General features: G+C 49.4%; 1 protein-coding gene across 3 annotated transcripts in view; it reads right to left on the bottom strand.

The window, feature by feature from the left end:
• GRIN2A (glutamate ionotropic receptor NMDA type subunit 2A) overlaps nt 1-14092 on the bottom strand; it is a 600982-nt gene that overhangs the window by 39463 nt on the left and 547427 nt on the right. The window lies entirely within an intron of this gene.

The raw sequence follows: 14092 nt of genomic DNA, 5'->3' as shown, positions 1-14092 counted from the left end.
CTTTCACACTTTTACAGGGTGACTCATGGCCGTCCCATGCCCTCATCATCAAAGGATCTATTTTTAATGACGAGATAAAAGCCAGAACCTTTTCTCTCCAAGTTGCAAGAGGCAGCTAAATAAAGACATGAAGAATCCTAATGCCCAAGTGAGTAAACAGTTGAGTTTGCTGGTCTGCTCCGTGTTTGCCCTTAGCACTCCCAACAGTGGAGGACGGCGGCCTACTTAGAAAGGTTTGCATCAGACCAAAATAAAGGTACAGGCGAGTTTGGTGGAGGGTGCGGGAAGAGAGAGTGAGCGCAGAGGAATGATGTCCTTCTCCCAACGGAAACATGTTTACGATCGACTTACATTACAAGAAATACTACATCATAATTTTAGAAACCCAAATAATATGGAACATATCAAAACCACAATTAAAATTTAAATTGCCTCATAATTCCATAATTCAGAGGCAATCTCTGCTAACACACCGGGGAAGAGCCTTCCAAGTTTCTTATTCACGCACGCGTGCACAACAGACACACCCCTTTTAGAACTGGGGTTGGCACACTTTTTCCGTAAGGACAAGAGAATCGTATAAACTCTGTGGGCCATACGGTCTGTATCACAGCTCCTCTGCTCTGCTGCTGGGTCAGCCCAGATTCAGGTGTTGCAGCCCTAGCCCCCGGCCCCTCAGAATAGGATTTTATTTGGAGATCGGGTCACTGCAGATGTCATTAGCGAACGTGAGGTCACACGGGGGGAGGGGTCTCCAACCCAATGTGACTGATGTTCTCATTTTTTATGAGGAAAAAAAAGGGAGACTTGACCACGGATGGACACAACGCAGGGAGACCACTACCACCGTGAAGGCTGGACTTCACACGGCCACCAGCCAAGCAACTACCGGAAGCTGCGAGACTAGACCGGAACAGAGGCTGCCCTCGTGCCTTCCCAGCACGCAGAGCCCTGCTGTCACCTTCCTCTCAGACTCCCAGCCTCCAGAACCACGAGACTGGAAATTTCCATTGCATAAGCCTCCCCCGATTGTGGTAGTTTATTACTGTAGACCTAGGAAATGCATACAGAGCACAGACGCAGCCCCCAAGAACCCATGAATGAATGAACTGAGCTCTGTGCCCCTAAGAGGTTATTTACAAACACACACGGGCCCGTGGGCCACACCAAGTCCTTGTTTCAATCCCCCAAGCCTTCTCTGCTTGTTCCAGACCACACACAGTGAATGTCGTCCATGTCCAGAAACAGAGTGGTTTTCTCCCCGCTTTGTTGATGTGTTTATTTTTTATTTATGTATTATGTGTGTGTAATAAAGTGTGGGATAAATTCTTACACATGTGTGCGTCCTGGAAATCACCATGCAGAATAAGGCATCGAGCGTTACGATCTCAGAAGTCCCGCATGGCCTTTCCCGGTCCTCACGCCCAAAAGGCAAGCATCAAATCATCCCCTGAAGGCATGGCTGTGACTCAGTCATGACCAAGGTCACTATCAGTGGGCCTGAGTACTGCTTCCAACCTCCAGAGTTATTTCGAAAGGCTAAAGTGATCATCCTGGCACGTGGGGATGGATGGCTCCGAGCTAGGTAGGGACAGGGTGCGGACGACCTAAAGGAGGCAGGAAAGCTAAAACGGAGATTACTCAGTGTCCTGGTACTTTCTCAACGTTACAGCTTTGCTTTCTTTAACAAGAACACATAAAACAGCGAAGCGAAGAAAAATGTAAGTGGCAGGGAGAGGAGGTAAAATGTTGCATCCTTTCGGAGACAGCTGCCGAAGGCCTCCCGATGGGAACAAAACTATTTGGAATGTTTATGGCTACATGCGTCATTTTCATTTTTTGTGTCTGTGATGGTGAGAGGTGGGACAAGACTCCAAGGCCCATCTCACCAACACAGAGCCTCTGCGGCCTTTCTCCCGAGGCCGGAGCCCTGGAGGCTTGGGGTTATCCTGGGAGAGTATTAAAAGGAGATCAGATCGTCCAGGCGGAAGGGGAAGGAAACGAAACCTCCTGAATGGTGCTGGTAAACCAGAACGGACAACAGCCTTCTGGACAGCCAGCAACGCCGGGAGCCGTGGAAATGCGGAATGGGGAGTTGAAAGCAGTTTGTGCATGACGGCGGGGCCTGCGTGACAGGAGCAGTTGGGGGAGCGGGCAGAGGGGATCTGGTTTCTACTCTAGATCTGGACGATGGTGGGACCTCGGGAAAAGTCCCTTCCTTCTCTCGAATGGCAACTTCATCATCATCTGGGTGATGAAGTGATCACCGCGGGCCCACTGCGAATCTCACCCAGCTGTGCAACTCGGATATCGCAAGCCAGCAGTCACCTTCTGTGACTATCCACAGGGAAACTGAGGCTCTTTGTTTCCCAAAGACTTCGGGGCACGGATGGTCTGAAGCTTAGGTACTTGCAACATCAGTACCTCAACGTATCCACGTTGCTAGGGAGATGCTGGGAGTCTGGGTTTACAGAGACCTTTCCACTCCCTTCTCCTCGTTCCTCAAAAAAATAAACTAATACACATGAACACGTGCACAGAGACCTTTCCCTCTCCCGTCAACCCACCAGCCACGGAGGCATGTCTGGGATGGAATTCTAAACCTGCGCCCACAACGGCACCAGCACTGCCCAGCCCTGCCTTACGTCCGTATCTACGGCCAGGCGCTGATTTCTGCACATCATTACCGTATCTCCTGACAAAATACACGTGAGCTGAGATACAGCCAGATGAGCCGAAAGAAAAAAGCAAGTTTTCTCCGGGAGCCAAGTTTGCAAAGGTGAGGAAGGCCGTCACCAAAGACACGAGTGAAGCAATTACACAGGTGTGCCTGGGGTGGGCTGGTGGCCAGGAAGCGCCACTAGTGCGTCAGCCCTCCATGGGCTGACTCTGGTCTTGGGGCCGCATCAGAACCAAAATGAGGACAGTTCATGACGGAAAACCTCGGGGCCATGGGATAGGGGTTTCTCTCCCTCATCAATGATTCTAGAGAGCTCCAAGTGCATGTTCAGAAACATCCCGGGGCTTACACAGCACCCTCTGATAGACATGGCTTGTCTGCACAGTGCTTTCCAAACGAGGGTCCAGTAGGGAGACATACAATTGTTATTATAAATATTTTCCTATGTTGTCTCTGAGCAGAGGAGGCCCCACGAGGCAGCCTGAAAGGTCCTCGGTATGGCTTCCGAATTCTGTACTGCTAGACTCCGTCTTGCGGAGCTTTCTGGAAGAAATGCTCTGTATCTATGCTAATACGGTTATCACACACTTGAAATGTGGTTAGTGCAAATGGGGACCTGAGGTTTTAATTTTATTTCATCGCATTCATTTAGATTCTGACATAAATGGTCACACGTGGCTAGTGGCTCCTTAAGCAGACAGCAGCAGGGAAGGCTCGGGGGGTGGGGTGGGGGGTAGGGCTCTGGGTCTCCTCTCGCTCTGACTCCAAAAGATCTACCTGCTCTTTTCAACTGGAAGAACAATGTCCCCCTCATTAAAGAAAAAACTAAGACTGGCTGATGTCCTCCACAGAGGGCCCTGGTGTCCTCAACAGGGGGCTCTGTGGTCAAAGGCTTGGAGCAAGGAGCCTGTGTTTCTGAGCCCCCGTCTTCTCTCTGCAAAGTGGGGCAGAGCATCTCTGCCCTCAGAGGGGGTGAAGAGACGTTATATAAGTAAGACATGAGCACAAGCCTGGCACGAAACAAATGCTCAAAACACACGGACGCGGTCCGCTGAGTTCAGATTTTATGGCAGTGCTCACGGCATTTGCCACGAGGTTCTACGCATGCTCTTTGACCCATTATCTCATCCCACTGGCTGTGCCACCGCCATCCCGACCGCCGGATGAGGAAACTGAGTCACCAAGTGATCATGGGATGCAACGCTACCACCGAGCTTATAGGGGTCACTGTCATATCTGGACTTCCAAAGTCTGATGCCAGTGGCCATGACCGCTGTGACCATGACGTCCATGATGCTTATGGGGATAAACAAAGGGAACTCTGTCTATCGCTTAGGAAATTCAGACCGGGGGTTACAGCTCTAAGTCAAGCCCAGTGAAATGGAAGAAGGCGGCTGGATGAGAACAGAGACGCCGGGTTTGGAGAGCTTTGATGGGTCATTCAGCTTTGTCTCCTTCCCAACAGGTGCATGCACAGCCCTGGGCGGTCCAGAGGCACCCCTGCAGAGACCTTCTCTTGCCCCCAGCACATCCTACACCTGCCTTCAAGAGACCCTGAGGCATAGACAGCCATAGCTTCTTGTTGAGGGTGGAGGGTAGGGAGGAGAAATGAAAGTCCCATGCAGACCACAGGCATCCAGGGGCCTGGAGCTGAGCTCGCAGGAGACAGGGATGCTTTGGGCTGCAGTGCGGAAATAGACGGCCCCTCCCACCCCGGTTTGCAGCACCCCGGATGACAGGAGGGCCCTGCAGGAGAGGGAGCCTCGGAGCTCACAGCAGTCGGCTGGAAGCTCAGGGCTCCCAGGTTAAGGAAGCCGGTTCTGCTTCTCTGCTCCGAGTGTCCTGCTCCTGCTTTTCAAGAGGACACCGTCTTTGTCCCTAGCTTCCCAGCTCCTGCCCGTGTCCCATGGCTGTCCCTGGCTGAAAGCTTCTCCCATGGGCCAGGGGAAGCTCAAAGGAGGGGGCTGTGAGAGCAGTGATGGGGACAGAGGGCCTACCCGGGCCCCTTCTCTGCCTCCGCTCCCCACAGAAGGGGGACTCTCCTCTCCAAACATCCATGACAAATGAGAGGACACCTCAGCTCCCCCGCCTCAGGGCTGGGACAGAACCAGAGACGGAAAGGGAGCCGTGCCCTGCTGTGCTGTGCCAGGGACAAGACCTGCCTACAGCCCCCGGCGGGCACCGTGGAGGTGCCGTGGGTGCCATCACACTCCCTGCCACCTGTCACAGGCAGTCCTCAAGGAAAGCAAATGATTAAAAACGACAGTAATTCAGCAGGAGAGGGGGAAATCAAATCTGTCTGCAAACGTGCGGAGAAGCCAAGTACGGGGGATGGAGGAATCAGAGTCACGGGCGCCCCATGCGACGTTAACCCCGCGGTTTTTTGCTGGAGTTTTCGACAGCTCTCACGAGCTGCACCAGCTTTCCCCGGTGTCGGTCTGACCCTGTCACTTCAGTTGGTCTCTCGTGTACCTGTGTGATGGCCTGAAAGTTCACTCACAACCCCAAGGCAGTCTGAGGGTGAACCAGCCATCGCCCTGCATGAGGGCCGGCCGGGGCCTGGAGTCCAGGCATGGCCCCCTTCACGGGAAAGGGACGTGTATCCTGGGGCAGCTTGACATTTCCTAATCAAAAGTTTCCGGTTTTAGCTCATCATCTCCTTATGCATGTTTTCAGATGCTCTCTGGGGGGTCTCCGCACATTTAAAGGCTAATTATATAGTTAAAGTTAATTATTCATTCATTAACATTCAAGAAGCCTTTAACAAGACACTGACTTGTTCTGATGAATTAATGAAACTGGAGTGTGGACGAGCATGTGTGCGTGCGTGCGTGTGTGTGTGCGTGTGTGTGTGCGTGCGCGCGCACGCTTGTGTCTAAAGTGTCTATGGTCTAAAGTGTTATGAAAATTAAATCTCTTTTTGATGATAAGTGAACATAGTTTTCGAGGTCCCATCAGAGCCTTGTGGAGAAGGGAACGGCTTCAGCCAGCAATTTAAACCAATCAGCACGATGGGGCAACACTGGAGGGGGCTCGTGTCACTCTGTCGGCTCCGTGAAGGAGCCCCGGTCCTGGGACCTCTGTGAGTTTCGGTTCTCTCAGCTTTAAGACGGGGAACTGACACCTCTCTCCTGCGGGGACGAGGTGGCTGCTAGGTGGGTAAAGATGGAAGTATGACATCATCACTCACAGAAGCCGGGACCCTGTAGACCTGCCACCAGGCCCCAGGTACAAGGCTGTTAAGGGGTGGAGAGCATTCACTGACCCAATAAGGGGTACCACTGAGGCATGACAACCTTAGGAAGTGCCCGCCTGGGGAGGGGACAGTGTGCGCAGAGACCGTACCTGCCGCCAGCACGGGATGGCCTAAGTCTGGCTGTAGGAGAATGGTCTGGAGTCACATTTGGACTCCGAGTTCGTGGACACAGCCGTAAAATCATGGACAAGGATGCATTTGGGGTTTTAGTTTTTGTTTCACAAACACCCTTAAGCTAAGCTAATTCTTAAATCGATGTCTCCCGTGGCCTAAATAGTGTCCAGCATTTTTTGGAAACCGTGTTCACTGGGACAGATTCCTTCGTATTTGAATTTTATGAGGATCTGACTCACTGATCAGCGTCAGGGCCACAACAAAATTTACTAGTTGATAGCTGCTGCCATTCGGAGTTTCTTGCGTGGTTATTATTTCCGCCACGTTCCGTTCTCCTGGGTCAGAACGGTGTAGAGACCCCAACTGGCTGAGGAAGACTGGGGTCACCTAGGGATTTTTAGTCAATAACCAGTTTCACCCTGTGTGCTTTTAATTGTTGTCAGTTTAATTTGCATCGATCACGTCCACTGGTAATAGTCGCTGTGAACTGGGTTTAGAAAAGACCAATGATTGGGCCTCTGCTTTCGGCTCAGGTCATGATCTCAGGGTCCGGGGATCGAGCCCCACATCGGGTTCTCTGCTCAGCAGCGAGCCTGCTCCCCCCCTCTCTCTGCCTGCCTCTCTGCCTACTTGTGATCTCTGTCAAATAAAATCTTAAAAAAAAAAAAGACCGATGGTTAATATTATTTTTTCACTGAGAACCTTCTTAGTGAGACAGAGAAAGGCAGAGAAGAAGGGAGACAGAGATACGGATGGAAACAGGGACCAAGCAAAACAGGAGGACAGAGAGAAAGAACGAGAAAAGAGGGAGTCAGAAAGAGAGATGGGGAAGGTGAGTCAGAAGGACACACACAGTAAGAAATAAGAAAGGGGAGATGGACTTCATGGAGAGAGAGAGAGAGAACACGAAAGCCAACATGGGACACACCGTGCACCCTTTGCCTATGGAGTCATAACCTCAAAAGTAAGAGACAGTTTTAAAAAAAATAGAGCAAATCCCTGCTTTGTTTCTGTTAAGTTTAACACTGGACCCAAACAAATCGTGTCGAAGGAGTTGGTAGCTTGTGTAACGCTGTCCTTCACTTTTTCAGAATAAGGAAACGGAGGCCCCAAGATCTCTACCAATGTCGGATGAGTCTGCGTCTCTCAATAACCTTTGATTTCCCCACCTGCCCGGAAGGAAGCAGTCTCTCCTGCGTGGCTGCGCCCTGGCTGCAGGAAGTAACGGCTATGCATTTGGTGAATTGTTAAGCACTAGGCAAATGCGATTTTCCTTCACCCTACAACCCGTTCAGTCATTGGGAAAGTACTGATTCCTCCTGGAACATCAGTCTTTTCTACAGAGTTCCCTAGATGACACTCTTCAAGGTTGGGACCATGCTAACCATTCTACTGAGGATTCCATGGTCTATGATAAAGAATGCTCAAGGGGCGCCTGGGTGGCTCAGTGGGTTAAGCCTCTGCCTTCGCCTCAGGTCATGATCCCAGGGTCCTGGGATCGAGTCCCACATCAGGCTCTCTGCTCATAGGGGAGCCTGCTTTCTCCTTTCTCTCTGCCTGCCTCTCTGCCTACTTGTGATCGGTCTGTCAAATAAATAAATAAAAATCTTAAAAAAAAAAAGAATGCTCAAAAATGTTTGTTCAGATTTTTCTCGAATGTTCCCTTGGCGCCAGACACTATGTTGTTCCCCTGCATATCTCATTTAACCCTACAACGTTCTCCTAAGCAGAGGAGCCAAAATGAGAATCATTTTTTTAAATAGGAAAACTGGGGTCTAAGAGGTTTACTAACTTCTCCAAGGTCCCATGGCTGGACGTTAGCAGAGAGGGATTTGAACCCAGGATGTGCAGTGAAAGCATCACATTGTACTGCTGGTAGGAGAGCACAGGACCATGATCCTGCTGAACTTGTCCCACATCAGAACTGAAGGATGGGGGCATCTCGGAGACCAAAAAACATGAAAATGAAAGAAAGAATGGAAAAAGAATCAACATATGATAAAAAGCTAGCATGTGTCAAGATACAGTGCCAAGTACTTTCCGTAAAGTCAATTTGTTTAATTCCAGGGGACAAGGATTGTACAGATGTGGGAAGAGCTCAGAGAGGTTATTCATTTCCCAATGGTCACACAGCTAGTCATTATCACCAGGATGTGAGGCCACTGATTTCTCCCTCCAAAGTTCACGTTGTGTACCAAGAGACTACTCAGAAAATAACTAAATCAGTCCATCAGCTGAGTAAGACTAACGCTGTTCAAGAAGGTATATAAATACTCAGACTCAGAAACTCTACTCCTTGCGATCGTGCTGAGGAACTACTTGCAGATCTGCACAGAGAACCCGTCGGGATTTCTAACACAGCCACATGACCCACAGTCCACACAGGGAAATGGTCAGACAGACCATGATGCACATATACGACAGAAATCGTCCCCGCGGTCAGAGACAATGAAGGCAAAAGCACACCGACGGATACTGAAGACCATTCACAGCGTATTATTAATTGAACACCAAACTCTGGTATTCTGCTCCGAGTCGGACAGCATCGTACTGGTAATTATGTGTGCAGAGACATATATGCAAATGCGTCCAACAGAGGTCTGGGAGAAATGGCATGTAATACCAGATATCAGGGCCTACCTGGCTGTGTGTTGGGGGTGGGGCAGGAGTGGTGGTTTGGAACTGGGTCACGGTCAAAGGGAGGCTTATGTTTCTGTATGTGTGGTTTTTTACAGTGAGAATTTATTTTTCAACGAGAAGGAATACAGCCTAGTGGTTAAGAGCACACGGGTGCTGGAGGCTGCTTGGATCCCAGCTCTGAAGCTTACCAGCCCCCGCCTCTGTGGTCCAGCCCCCCAGCCTCAGGACAAAGACGTCCAACTCTCCCAGAGCTGTTCGCTCATCAGGACAAGCAGAGAGTTAGCACTTATGGGTAGAAAGAGATGTTGGGTTAAGTTTGAACGCCAGCTCTGCCCACTCACTTAACCTTTGGATAAGCTGCCTCTGCTCTGTGAGCCTTAATTTGCTCTTCCGTAAAATGGGAGAGAAGCCCTATCTGGCCGAGTCAAAGAGGGAGGAAATGAGATTATACATTCAAAGTCTCCGTGTGAGTCCAGCAGGTGGTAAGAAGAGGCAGTCCCTGGGTAGAGAGAATCGGCCAGGGAGCTCATGCCCCGTCGTGGTCTCAGGGAGGAAGTTCTAACCATGTGTACCCCGATATAAGAAATGCATCCTTTTTGGGGGGTTGGTTTGGTCCGTGGATTCCTTTCTTCTCCGCCTCTCAATGGAAAGAGAAATATCGCCCCCTTTGAAAACAGCATTAAGATGTTCAAGGGAGGGCGCCTGGGTGGCTCAGTGGGTTGAGCTGCTGCCTTCGGCTCAGGTCATGATCTCAGGGTCCTGGGATCGAGTCCCGCATCGGGCTCTCTGCTCGGCAGGGAGCCTGCTTCCCTCTCTCTCTCTCTCTCTCTCTCTGGCTGCCTCTCCGTCTACTTGTGATTTCTCTCTGTCAAATTAATGGGTAAAATCTTTAAAAAAAAAAAAAAAAGATGTTCAAGGGAAACGAAAGGCATTTTAAGGTTCAAGTATGAATAAAACTGGTTCTGGGTTTTGGACACTAGTGGGCCATTAGAAAGCGACTAACCGGGCCGTGTGATGGGGATGTTCATATGTTCATATGTATTTTAACTTGTTCATATGTATTTTAACTTGTGGCTCAAAAAAGGGGCCCCAGAGCACATGTGACCCAGACAAGCTACCTACTCTCTGCGTGCCTGATTCTTCCTTTGTTAATGGGGAAAATCATCACAGTCATTGTCTCCTAGGGTTGCTGTGAGATTTAAATAATGCAGGCACAACATTTGGGACACTACCTGGCATGTAGGTAAGCGCCCCATAAATGTTATCTGTTAGTTAGAAACACCTCGCTTAATTCCCAAAGCAATTCACGTAGCTTTTTCCAACTGCGACACAATGAGGTTTAAACATACGGATAAAGCAGTCTGAGTTAAGGGAATTCAGAGGTGGGCTCGAGGCTACGGCCCTAGGGAAAGTCAGGAAGCAGACAGTCAGGACATACGCTCTCCCCGCAGCTGCTAACAGAGGATGCTACACTGAGCTCTGAAGCTCGGCGTAGCTCGAGGGAAAAAAAACACCAAGTGGCTAAGAGGGACTGTGCTGTCCACCAGATAAAAACATGCCTTAAAGTGGAGGAAAGCAGTGCTGTTCAGGGCACAGATGTTTGAGAGATGGCAGAGGACGGCGTTCTCAACAAATCGGTCTACAAAGATGGTATCATCAAGCTTTTGAAAAATAGCTCTTTCCTGTAGGGGCTCCAGTGCCAGCCCAAGGATAATGAAAATGCAGAGCAATGACAGTTAAATTAATTAATATTTCTCTCGCTCAGGGAAATCTCTCCCAGTCGTTAAATGTGAAAACAGTCCAGCGAAATGAGAGAGGCTCAACCGAGAAAAGCAAGGCATGGATTCTGCACGCACCCCGATTCGGGATGCAAGCTGTACAAACGGGGCAAGCCCCAGGAGGAAATGCAGTGGGGTGTTCAGAAGAAAATTTTTTTTTTTCCCTGAGGATTGCAAGTGGTACTCATGTTCTAGAACATCTGCTACAGGGGCAACCTGGGTGGCTAAGTCAGTTAAGGGTCTGCTTTCGGCTCAGGACCGAGAGCCCCACCTTGGACTCCCTGCTGAGGATTCTGCTTTTTCCTCTCTCCCTCCCCATGCTTAAGTTTTCTCTCTCTCTTCAAATAAATAATAAATAAAATATTTTTTAAAAGATTATTAAAAAAAAAAGAAAACATTTGTTATACGTACCAGCATAAAAAGGAGACCGTCTCATCATCTGGCAATATTTCTGATAACATTTTGGTGTACTTTATTATTTTTTTTTTAAAGATTTTATTTATTTATTTGACAGAGAGAAATTACAAGTAAGCTGAGAGGCAGGCAGAGAGAGAGAGAAGGAAGCAGGCTCCCTGCTGAGCAGAGAGCCCGATGCGGGACTCGATCCCAGGACCCCGAGATCATGACCTGAGCCGAAGGCAGCGGCTTAACCCACTGAGCCACCCAGGCGCCCCAGGTGTACTTTATTTTTGTCTCCTTTTTCTCTCTCTCTGTCCTTCTGTCTCCATCTCTGGGTTTCCAGAATTGGGACCCCATTTAATTAATTTATTTTTATTTATTTTTTTTTTTCAAAGATTTTATTTATTCGACAGACAGAGATCACAAGTAGGCAGAGAGGCAGGCAGAGAGAGAGGAGGAAGCAGGCTCCCCACTGAGCAGAGAGCCTGAGGTGGGGCTCAATCCCAGGACCCTGGGACCATGACCCGAGCTGAAGGCAGAGGCTTTAACCCACTGAGTCACCCAGGCGCCCCTGGGACCCCATTTAAAACCCACCCCCATTCTTCCCTATTTTTGATGCTTTATGATCGGCTTTGAAAATCCACTAGTATAGTTTTAATCGACTTTAAAAAGAAAAAACTGCAGGGCGCTTGCGTGGCTCAGGGGGTTAAGCCTCTGCCTTGGGCTCAGGTCATGATCTCAGGGTCCTGGGATCGAGCTCCGCATTGGGCTCTCTGCCTCAGCGGGGAGCCTGCTTTCCTCCTCTCTCTCAGCCTGCCTCTCTGCCTACTTGAGATCTCTGTCTCTGTGTCAAATAAAAAAAAAAATCTTAAAAAAAAAAATAACTGCAACCACACACAGAATGCACATCCACTCCAAACACTGCATGCACGTTCCTGATTTTTTCTTAAGGAAAAAAATCCCTCACTCTGATGTGGTAGCAATTACTTTTAAGCTTTATTTGCAGCGTGGGGGGTGGCTCTCAGAAAGCAGGTCATGGTGGATCTGAGTTTCTCTGGAGACGACGCTACCCCACTTAGGACAAGGGGTCATCACACCCTCACGTCTATGCCTGCACTCGAACTCAGCAGCGGAAAATGAACCCTCTGGGTTTGATTCTTCTTGCCCCATAAAATGCAGTGAATGAAACCTGCCCACAAGGCATCTTGGAAAAAGCATGCTCTACGTAGCAGCTAACCGTCAGGGACAATCCTTATGCCTTGCCCGTCTACTTCTGCCTTGGCTATCTCTGCATCTCTGGACCAGTTTCTTTTGAGGATGCCGTGACCTCGTCAGCTCTCAGATAGTTGGGTGATACACAGACAGTATACAGCAGATGCATATTATATGTAGTATTAAGTATGCATACACACACACACATATATAATTTCAGTCTCCAATTCTTCCTTGAGCTCTAACCACTTACACCCGACCACCTAGCTAGCATTGCCAAGTGGGGAACCAAACACACTGATAATCCCTAATAATTCTACAATGTAGTCAAATAACCTTTTGAGTAATTTAGTTAAAGTGTAGGTTCTTCATCTCATAAAAGAGAGAATAAGGATACCCAGCACTTTAGAGTGCCGCAAGGAGGGGCGTCTGGGGGGCTCGGTCGGCTGAGCGTCTGACTGTAGATTTCAGCTCAGGTCATGATCTTAGGGTCATGGGATCGAGCCCTGCATTGGCCTCTTGCTCAGCGTGGAGTCTGTTTGGGCTTCTCTCTCCCTCTGCCCCTCCCAATTGTGTGTGCTCTCTCTCTCTCAAATAAAGAGATCTTTAAAAAAGAGAGAGTGCCGTGAGGATTAAATGAGATTATGCCCGTGAAGCACTTGGGGCCCATCTCATAGACTGTTAGGTTTCAAACAGTGCAGAGATGAGAACGGTCTACGAGGACACGGTCCCAAAGGCACTTCCAACTGAATGAACATGCCCAGACTTTCTTCCATGCCTCCGCTCCTTCTGTGCCCTCCCCCCGAAACCCCCTTCCTCTTCCCTGTCCTATCTGCTCCAGGCGGAATGCCACCTCCCCATATGCAACTACGGAGCCTCTTAAAAACCACAGACGACCTGTATCTGGGGCACCAGATGCAGACGCTGTGCTCTGGAATAGGGGTTCAGCACCCCCTTGCACCACAAACACAGTTCTGACATAGGCAAGCAGCTGTGATTGCTCCCCTGGGTTTGTCCTAGAGACCCCAAGGACAATGCAAGCCTTGTAGCACATGGCTAAGGGTCACAAGGCAACCCTCCCTCCCAGTTCTTCTGACTCCTCCATGTTAGGGAAACTGACAGATGCCCCTCAGTTTCCCAGCACCATTGGGCTGGGGGACCCAGAGGCCGAGGGCTAAAGGTGGATGCTTCTGAAGGAACTTAGGACGTTCCATAAACTTACATACAAATAACTGTACCTGAACATCAGTTAAACATAAACCATCCCCCTGTGTCTTAGAATATGAGGCTCATAGAAGTCTTGGGGATGTTGACTGTTTAATTCAAATCTGGCATAAGCACTTTGCTTGCACTTTTGCCGACTTGCCAAAACTGCTCAGAGAACATCAGCTTCTGATGATAGAACATTTGTAGATTTTATTTTATTTTTTTTAAAGATTGATTTGTTTATTTGACAGACAGAGATCACAAGTAGGCAGAGACACAGGCAGAGAGAGAGGAAGGGAAGCAGGCTCCCCGCTGAGCAGAGAGCCCGATGCGGGGCTCGATCGCAGGACCCTGAGATCATGACCTGAGCCGAAGGCAGAGGCTTTAACCCACTGAGCCACCCAGGCACCCCCATTTGTAGATTTAAATCTGCCTCCACTCATCTCAGCTTCGGCTCTGTCTTCTAGAGCAGATGTTCTCAAAAGTGGATTACTGCCCCCTGAGAATCACCTGAAGATTCCACTAGCCTCTGGCCCTGGAGTTTGAGGATCTGGTGGCTCAGGAACCTACATTCTCATTAGCACACCCACCGACTGAGGCTCAGGCCACATTCCTGAGAAACCCTGGTCTAGAAAGCCACAGTCATGAACCACTTTGGCCCAGGAGAGCCCCACAGGTCCCAACCGATTTGTTCCTGAAAAGTCCTATCTCTGTCGACGATCTCACGTCAAACTTTGTTTTCTCATTGAATGGCCTGATCATTTCCGAGATGGTTCCTCTCCATTTACCTTCAATTTCAAGAAACAA

Source organism: Mustela putorius, unplaced genomic scaffold, assembly GCF_011764305.1.
Source record: "Mustela putorius furo isolate JIRA1106 unplaced genomic scaffold, ASM1176430v1.1 tig00004007_pilon_pilon_pilon, whole genome shotgun sequence".
In the NCBI taxonomy this organism is placed as follows: domain Eukaryota; kingdom Metazoa; phylum Chordata; class Mammalia; order Carnivora; family Mustelidae; genus Mustela; species Mustela putorius.
The sequence above is the reverse complement of the archived record's forward strand: the minus strand, read 5'-3'. Positions and strand labels throughout refer to the sequence as shown.